This window comes from Astyanax mexicanus, unplaced genomic scaffold, assembly GCF_023375975.1.
Source record: "Astyanax mexicanus isolate ESR-SI-001 unplaced genomic scaffold, AstMex3_surface scaffold_57, whole genome shotgun sequence".
In the NCBI taxonomy this organism is placed as follows: Eukaryota; Metazoa; Chordata; class Actinopteri; order Characiformes; family Acestrorhamphidae; genus Astyanax; species Astyanax mexicanus.
In genome coordinates, this window is record NW_026040067.1 from 102,501 (window position 1) to 112,081 (window position 9,581).

General features: G+C 33.5%; 1 protein-coding gene across 1 annotated transcript in view; it reads left to right on the forward strand.

Annotated features, from left to right (window-relative positions):
* The window catches only part of LOC111190037 (NACHT, LRR and PYD domains-containing protein 6-like), an 81,378-nt gene extending 81,326 nt beyond the window's left edge, over positions 1–52 (forward strand). The window contains exon 14 of the mRNA XM_049474130.1: positions 1–52. This exon is cut by the window's left edge and continues 1,329 nt beyond it. The gene's annotated coding sequence lies outside the window, so the exon portion shown is untranslated.
* The last annotated feature ends 9,529 nt before the right edge of the window (positions 53–9,581 follow it).

Consider the following 9,581-nt stretch of genomic DNA (forward strand, 5'->3'; position numbering starts at 1 on the left):
GTTTCAATTTTTTTCAAGTGAATTGCTGAAATAAAGTAACTTTTAAAATAGATTTTAATTTGTTGAGATTTACTTGCAGCCCTAACACACACACACACACACACACACCACTGCAGCGTTCTCTATACACACTGTGATTCGACGCGAGACGCTCTCCCGTCAGATTCTTGTCACATTAGCCTGTTAGCAGCTAACAGAGTTAGCAGTGAATTAGCTCCGTTTCTCTTGAACTGTTCAATAAACTGAGAAAAACACTTATAATTTATGGCTAAATTGATGAGATTAAACAATTTAAAAAGTCTAATTAAATGCTGATCTTTAAGTCAAAAGTTAGGAACCGACTAAATTAGCTAGCCTCTTAGCATTAGCTAAGCTAGATACCGAATGTACCCAAAGTTTCTATGGAGATATGCATTTATTAACTGTTTTCTGTGACTAAAATCTTTTTTAAACAGGCAATTCTTCTAGCTACTATATTTTTTTAAGCTAATTTACCTCTGTAAGAGTAAAATATCCTCAAATGTAACCTCGGTTTAAGATTCTAGTTTTATTGCTTATTAGCATTATTTAGCTAACAGATTTAATTTGTATTCACACAGTTCTAACTTAATTACTTTTTTTTTTTTTCAAATATTATGCAGATGTTTGTCCTTTAATTCATATGTTCTTTTCTCTCCAGTTTCCCTTAGTCAGAAATAAAAGGCAGATATTTTATAATAATTATTTTGCAGTTCTTTCTTTCCAGCTACTACATGCTACCGTTTGTATCATATGGTTCAAGTGGATAAAGATATCTGTAATTCTGAATACTATCTTGTGCTCTATGGATATAATTAATTTTAAGTATTTGAGTTATTGATTAATTTCTCTCAGATACCTGCATTTATTATTAAGAAGTAACTCCCCATCTACAGCAAGTCATCTAATCTTTTGATATTTTATATTTTTAAATGTTTGGTTTAATTTTGGAAACACAGCGATTTATATTTGAAGGAATTAATTTTTTTGTTTAAGACTAACTAATAGAAAAACCACATAACGTGTGCTTCTGCTACCTGGCCACATTATTCGTAACACCTACCTACATTACCTTGTGCTTCCACTTACTGGCCACATTATTATTGTCTGCTTTTCTTTGTGTAGTTAGAACTTCACTCAAACACATTCACTCACTGACACAATAACTGCAAGTCTTGTATGTTGTAAACGTTCTGTATTCTAGGACATCTTTGTACCCATTTTTTGTACATTTTGTAGAGATAAAATATAAATACAGTTCTGTACATTATATATGTTCAAATACATTTTTATATACAGCTCCTGGTGAAGGAGAGCAGCTTGGTTTCTTTATAAAGTAAGAGCTTGGGTCTCTTTTCCTCCACACATAATTACAGCATTAAAATACACCTCCATCATATCCACAGTTATTCAGGCAACAGAAGCAGAACAGAAGTGTGTAGCAGTCCCTGATGTGGCCCATCCCCCGGTTCATCTATTATTTCCAACCATTTTAGAAAATATATTGATTTATTTGCATGAGTATCACAAACACTAGGTAAATATTACTCATTAGTCACACACACTGATAAAAAAAGGAGAAAAAGAAATGCAGTCTTCAGTATTAACACAGTTGAAAGAGACTCAGATAGATGAAAATGATCCCGCCGGTCATACACAGGGTTGGGTCCTGGTCAGCACAGTAATTATCTCAGCAAAGTGGCCAAACACACCATATTTCAGTAACAAGAATAATGGGGGGGATCACATTATATATATATATCTCTAAAGACATAAACCATTCCATAGAGTTTGTGCTCTATTCACTATATGATATGTATAGAAACGGTTACATAGTCACTATACAGTATATAGTACAAAGGGGCAGTGCTCTACTCACTATACAGTATATAAAGGCAATGCTCTATAGAGGCAATATACAGAAACCAATGCATAGTCACTGAACAGAATAAACAGACAATTCTCTATTCACTATATAGACTTTGTGGCCTTTTCTCAGTAAATACAGTTGTAAGAAAAACTGTGAACCCTTTGGGATTATACTTGGACTTCTGCATAAATTGGTCATTAAACGTGTTCTAATTTTCATCCTCACTGTGAATGTTAACATGTATTCAATAAAAAGATGCAAACATATAATTTTTGGGTGGTATTAGTTTAAGCAGACTCTGTTTGTCTATTGTTGTGACTTAGATGAAGATCAGTAATCCCAAAGGTTTCATATACTTTTTCTTGCAACTGTAGAGCATGTGGCCTATTCACTATACAGTATATAGAAACTATTCCATATTCACTAGCCAGCATTTAGAGGCAATGCTCTATTCAATATATGGTTCATAGAAACCATGACATGGTCATTATACAGTTTATAGAGGCCTAAAATTTTCTATATACTGTATAATGAATAGGCCAAAGACTCTTTATATTGTACAGTGAATAGGGCTTTTTACACTTTATAGTGAATAGAGCATTGCTTTTATATTCTGTATAGTGAATAGACCAAATATTCTATATGCTGAAAAATGAATATGAGTATTGTCTCCATATGCTGTATAGTGACCATGACAACTCTATAGTGAACAGAGGACTGACTTTATATACTGCATAGGGAATAGTGCATTGCTTCTATATGCTGTATAGTGACTATAAAATTGTTTGTATATACTGTATAGCAAATAGGCCAATTCATTTGCATACTGTATATAGTGAATAGACCACTACTTAATATACAGAAACCATTGTGTTGTCACTATACGGCATATAAAGACTAAGCCCTATTCACTTAACAGTATATAGAGACTGTGGCATATTCCCTATACAGTATATACAGGCAATTTATAACTGCACAGGTTGTGTTTGTGAAAACAAGAAGACGCCTCAGTTCATAAAAGAACATATAATGTGATCCCCCTCAATCCAGGCATCGTACTGCCTCAGCTTCCAGAGGAACCAAGCTTCTTCATTTCTCTCAGCACACAGTCTGGATCTCTTCATTAAAACCTGGTGTTTAAAAAAGGCGTGAAACTTGTTAGCATTAGCGAGCACGCTAACCTCACTGTGCATCCAGGACAAGTCGCTCCAGTGCAAGCGTTTAGAGAACATCTCAGAGAGCCGGGATCTGCAGAGATACAGTATTCACCCAGCCAATCAGAACGCAACACAGAGCAGCAGCTCCTTGAGACTCAAAATCTACCACAATCTCAAACATCTCGAAGCGTCTGTGGCCATTAAATCAGAGATATGGCACTTAGCGGAAAAGATCAATCTCATACACTCCATACACACACTATCTCTCACACACACACTCATTCATTCACACTAAATAGTAGAAAACAGTTCAGTTTTAACAGCAGATCTGAAATGCTAAGTCTTTGGTAACACCTGATAATATAATCACGCAAAAAAATCAAAAAGTATCTTCAATAGCAGTAGTACATTCTCAACTTCAATAGACTGATCCGTTTAGCCTCGCTAAACGAACGCTATCATCAGCTAAATACGGTGATTAATAAGATTCTGTGGTGTTAGAAGTGGTAAATAAGTATTAGGTCAATAGGAAACATGATATAAAATCTTGTGCAACTGTGCATTTGACATTCGAGGAGGAGGATGCTTGAACAGTTCTATAGCTAAAAATACACAGATTTGTCCATGGAGAGAAAAAAGGATGGAGATACAGAGAGAGAATAAAGGACACAGTGAATCCAATTTCTTTCTCCATGGTTTTAGATGGGATGCTGATTTCTGCTGTCCATAACCCGGGGGGGTTAGCCTTTTCTTTCCTCTGTTATTTAGAGAGTGTATTGCAGCTCTAGATCAGCACAGGCTGTGGTGATGATGGATCCACGTACAAGCAGAGAAACAGAGAATGAACAAACAATGCAAATCTGTTTCTTTAAATTATATTTTTTACGACATTATTCTTACTAAAGGTGCTTCAAAAGTCACATCGAAAAGATGAAAGATCAACACTTTATAATAATATAATAGACTCCAAAAAATAGAACATTAACATTATTTAATGGATATTTAAAACTAAACTAGAAATTAATTACTAAAAATAGCTAAAGCTAAAACTGAAATGTAATGATCTAAAATGATCTAAAACTGTCAATACTAAAATACCAATTAAATAAGCTCAATTAAGATAAACTTGAACAATAAAATGGAAAACATATTAAGCACTACCATATCATTGAAAAATACATTCCAATCAATAATATCTTAATAATAATTTAGTTATTCAAAACAATTTTACAGTAAAAGTAAAAATACAGTAATTTTCTCTTTTTTCCTTAAATTAAAAAGAATAGATTATTAGAAATGTGTTTCAAAAGTGTTTCTTTGCAAGTTTGCAGAAAATGTACCTAATGTTTTTACAGAGAAACGCTTTATTTTACAATACATTTTTAGTCTTAAAATGGCCTGCTAAAAGCTATTAAAAATACATAATTCATCTCTTCTATGTAGAGAGAATGTTATCATAACATGAATGTTGTTATGCTGATCTATTACTTTTATACAGAGGTTACAATTGTCAAAAACACAAAAAAAGAAAATAATATGTAATAAAACCGTAATTTTCTGCCAGATTGTCAAAAAGTGAGAAACCACTTTGAAAGAAAAAAATTGCCAGTTTTTATTGTTAAATAACTGATTATTTATTGTATATACAGTGGTAGTAGCCAATATAAAGTTTGAATGTGACATTTAAAGAACAAACTATACTAAGGGATTAAAAGCTAACTAATAAATAAATGTTTTGTTAAGAGAAAATGTATATTCTTTAATAAATGTATATACATTATCTGGATTGAAAAAATATTTTAGAGGTTTATGTTTATTTTGTCTTCAAATGTTTATATTATTACATAAATATACATCAATCACTTCTAAATTAAAGGGCATTCAAGTTTTAACCACCAGGGGGCAGTAGAGTTTAAACGAATTTTATGTCAAATCTGTAAAACATCAGAATTTCACATACGCTAATTTAATTAAAATAACTGCATGAGAATTTAGGATCTTTAAAACTGTAGTAATAAGGGCTGTCGGGATAATTTTGTTACAAAATTATCATACAATATATTATGGAAATGACCTCAATAATATTTCCTGACCTCAGTAGCTCCCACAATATTTTTCTTAATAAAAAGAGCCGATTAAGGTGAATGTGTTGGTGTGTTGATATACAGTGATTTTATGTAAGACATTTAAAAGTATTTTTATGGCATTATAAAGTGTTAGCATCACTTAAAACTGGGAATAAAACTTGATTAAACTAAATTAAATATCCTTGTTCCACACGGATCAGCTCTGAGTTAGACCTTCATGTTCGTACCTACAGCGCGGTCCAGCTCCACTCCTACCCAGATGCCCTGGGCGAACTCCGGGGGCCCACCCACACCTGCTCCCCGGGGGCCATCCAGTCCGGGAGCTGGACTGCCGGCGCCCCCTCGTCCCCGTCCTCGGGAGATGGGGAGCAGGACTGCGGCCCCGCGGTCTTACCGGTCTTCTCGGTCAGGTGGTCTTCATCTTCTGGGCGGTGGTCTTCAGGGCTTTTTCTTGTGAAAGGAGCTGTGCTGTGTTCTTACTACTGTTACTGAGATGTTCTGCATTTTATATAAATAATCTCTGGGGTGTTTGTGCTCTTTTAATAATGATATAAAACATTATGTGCTACCAGAACAGATCTATAAAACCTTTGGAGGTCGTATTATGTTTATTATTATAAAGCAGTAGTTTATATTAGCGCTGCCCTCACGCGCTCTTTATACGCGCTGTGATTCAGCGCGAGACGCTCTCCTGTCAGATTCCTGTCACATTAGCCTGTTAGCAGCTAACAGAGTTAGCAGTGGATTATCTCCGTTTCTCTTAAACGGTTTAATAAACTGAGAAAAACACTAATAATTAATGGGTAAGTTGGTGAGATTAAACAACTTTTGGTTTAACCAGTCTAATTAAATGCTGATTTTTAGGTCAAAAGTTAGGAATCGGATACATTAGCTAGTTTCATAGCGTTAGCTAAGCTAGCTACTGAATGTAAGTTTCTGAGGAGAAAGAGCATTTATTAACTGTGACTAAAACGTTTTTTAATGGTTTGGACGAAATTATTTGCCACTATTTTGACAATTATTCTTTCTGCTGTCCAGTTTTAAGCTAATTTAAGTTACCTCTCTAAAAGTAAATTATCCTCAAATTTTACCTCAGCTTAAGATCCTAGTTTTATTGCTTATTAGCATTATCTAGTTAATAGATTTTACGTTTATTGACACAGTTTTAACTTAATTTTACTTTTTTCCAAAAATTTCTCACATTTTAACTTTGTCTTTCAATTCATAAATTAATTTCTCTTCTGTTTCTCTTAGTCAGAAATAAAAGCTAGATATTTTTATAATACTTAGCTATACTGTTTTGTCTTTCAAGCCATTACATCCCACCTTTTATATGATATGGTTCAAGGTGATAAGGATATCTGTCATTCTGAATACCATCTTGTTCTCTATAATGGTTGTAATTATTTTAAAGTCTTTGTGATTTGTTGAATAGACCAATATTAGTTTTATTTTCCCAGATACCTGCATTTAATGTCAAGAAGAAACTCCCCATGCACAGTAGGTCATCTAATATTTTGATATTTTATATTTTTAAATGTTAGTGTGGTTTAATTGTGGGAACACAGTGTTTGATATTTAAATGTATTGTAGTTTATTTAAGTTTAATTTAACAACTAAACAACCCAAATGTTGCCCATCAGCCAGTATTGGTAAATGTCTTGGTTCTGACTACAGCAAATACGTCCTGCAGATAGACTGATCTGTTTTGGTAGCACATAATGGTTTAGCTCATTATTAGAAGAGCACAAACACGCCAGAGATTATTTATATAAAATGCAGAACATTTTAGTAACACTAGATGGAGACAGTGCTCCTTTCTCAGCACAAGAAAAACTGAATACAGTTCCTTTCAGAGGATCATGGTAAAAGGGGAAAATAATAGTGAAATATATAATGGAATAATCTATAATAGAAGTATATATAATAAAATAAAAAGTATTTTCTGTGACTAAAACAAACAGCCTGTTAATTTTAAAATAAAAATAATAAGGAAATTAATTCATTTTAAGATAAATCAAGGTCGCACCACATGACTTTTGTAAGGCCAAAGTTAATTTGTCTGGATGATGACTTAATTAAAATTTTAATATGAATGTACGCGTACACAACATTCTTCACATCTTAATGTAATAACAATTACAAGAGATATTTTTATTGTTACGATTTTAAATCTGTCCTGTTGAAAATGTCATGCTAGGTAGTGTATATAAAGCATCAGGCTGGTGGATTAACACAACAGTTTAGATGTAATAAAGAAGACGTTTTTTAGCTGTTTATAGCATCTGAATTTGTATTTAAGTGGTAAATAAAATGATTTGAACCCTATTCAGATAGTTCTAGAGATGATCAGTTATACTGCTCTTCTTCTTCTTCTTTCTTCTTCTTCTGTTAAAGCAGAGATTTAAAACTGCAGTGATATTTACAGAGCAGCAGGTGTTCTGACAAATTGTGCTACCTTGCCAAACTGTGCTAGTATATATTTAAAGACAGTACTACAAAATGCACCATACTAGAACATTCTCCTGGATTCTCCTGGCAGGAGTGTAGGTAGAATATCTGGACAGTCTAAATCACTGTATCGATGTAAAATTTAGGTTAATAGAGGTGATTGTTGTTTTTTCATTGTTTATAATTATTATTTTTGTTAATTGCCATTTACTTTTATGTAACCCTTAAGCAAATTAGGACAGTGAGCTCAGTCTGTTTAATGCAGCCATGAAAAACAGAATCATCCCTGAAAAACTTTAAAGAATGTGGGTCAGAGAAGCACATTTTATGGTTTGCACAACTCGACAGACCACCCGAACAGGTTTTACAGGTGTGCGGGAGAAACGTCTTGCTCATGAATGTTCAAACATTCCATTCAGCCGTGAGATATAATTGGCTGACAATGGCGAATAACGAACATTAGCTCCGCCCACACAGAGTCTATTTGCTCTGAGAGAATGGGGTGGGGGACTTAGAGACAGACAGGTGAGACGCAGGTTAAGGAGAAAGTAAAAGTAAGTCCAGTTTCCTCCATTAGAACAGGACAGAAGTCTGGATTCACTCGGTAAGTTCAGAACTGAAGAGAATGTAGAACAGAACCGTGTAGCTTAATGTCAAAACCGGTTCTAAGGGTTCCTCAGATCCAGAACCGGTTCTTTAAGCTCAGCTCAGTTTCCGATTACACTGGAAGAACCAGGATCAGCATGGAGATCTGAACCGGGCCTGGATCAGACCTGGACCTGGTCTAGATCAGACCGACTGGAGAACAATTAGCTGTAAACTGAGAAATGCGCAGATATATATTGATATTTATTGATCACAATTACAACGTAGTTTATGCTGTTTAAGACGCATTACTGCTTAATGTGGGCGTTGATCTGTTGGGTAGATAAAAACACGGATCTGCTATAAAGGCGTGTTTATATGTAGTAGCGCTGTGCAACGGAGCTCAAGATCACGTAGAGTGTTAGTGTTTTAATTCCTGCTGTTTTATATTATAACTGCGTTAGTAACTCAGTTACTTTTTTGGAGAAGTAACGAATAACTATAACTAATTACTTTTTCAAAGTAACGTGCCCAACACTGGTAACTAATTACTTTTATAGTGGAGTAACTCCGTTAGTAACTCAGTTACTTTTTTGGAGAAGTAACGAGTAACTATAACTAATTACTTTTTCAAAGTAATGTGCCCAACACTGCTTATTAGCATTATCTAGTTAATAGATTTTACGTTTATTGACACAGTTTTAACTTAATTTTACTTTTTTCCAAACATTTCTCACATTTTAACTTTTTCTTTCAATTCATATATTAATTTCTCTTCTGTTTCTCTTAGTCAGAAATAAAAGATAGATATTTTTATAATACTTAGCTATACTGTTTTGTCTTTCAAGCTATTACATGCTACCTTTTATATGATATGGTTCAAGGTGATAAGGATATCTGTCATTCTGAATACCATCTTGTTCTCTATAATGGTTGTAATTATTTTAAAGTTTTTATGATTTGTTGAATAGACCAATATTAGTTTTATTTTCCCAGATACCTGCATTTAATGTCAAGAAGAAACTCCCCATGCACAGTAGGTCATCTAATATTTTGATATTTTATATTTTTAAATGTTAGTGTGGTTTAATGGTGGGAACACAGTGTTTGATATTTAAATGTATTGTAGTTTATTTAAGTTTAATTTAACAACTAAACAACCCAAATGTTGCCCATCAGCCAGTGTTATTTTTCTAATAATAATAGTAAATGCATAATTGATTTCCTTTTTTTTTGACGGGCGAATAATAAAAAGTAACGCGATAGTTACTTTTACTGGTAACTAATTACTTTTATAGTGGAGTAACTCCGTTAGTAACTCAGTTACTTTTTTGGAGAAGTAACGAATAACTATAACTAATTACTTTTTCAAAGTAACGTGCCCAACACTGGTAACTAATTACTTTTATAGTG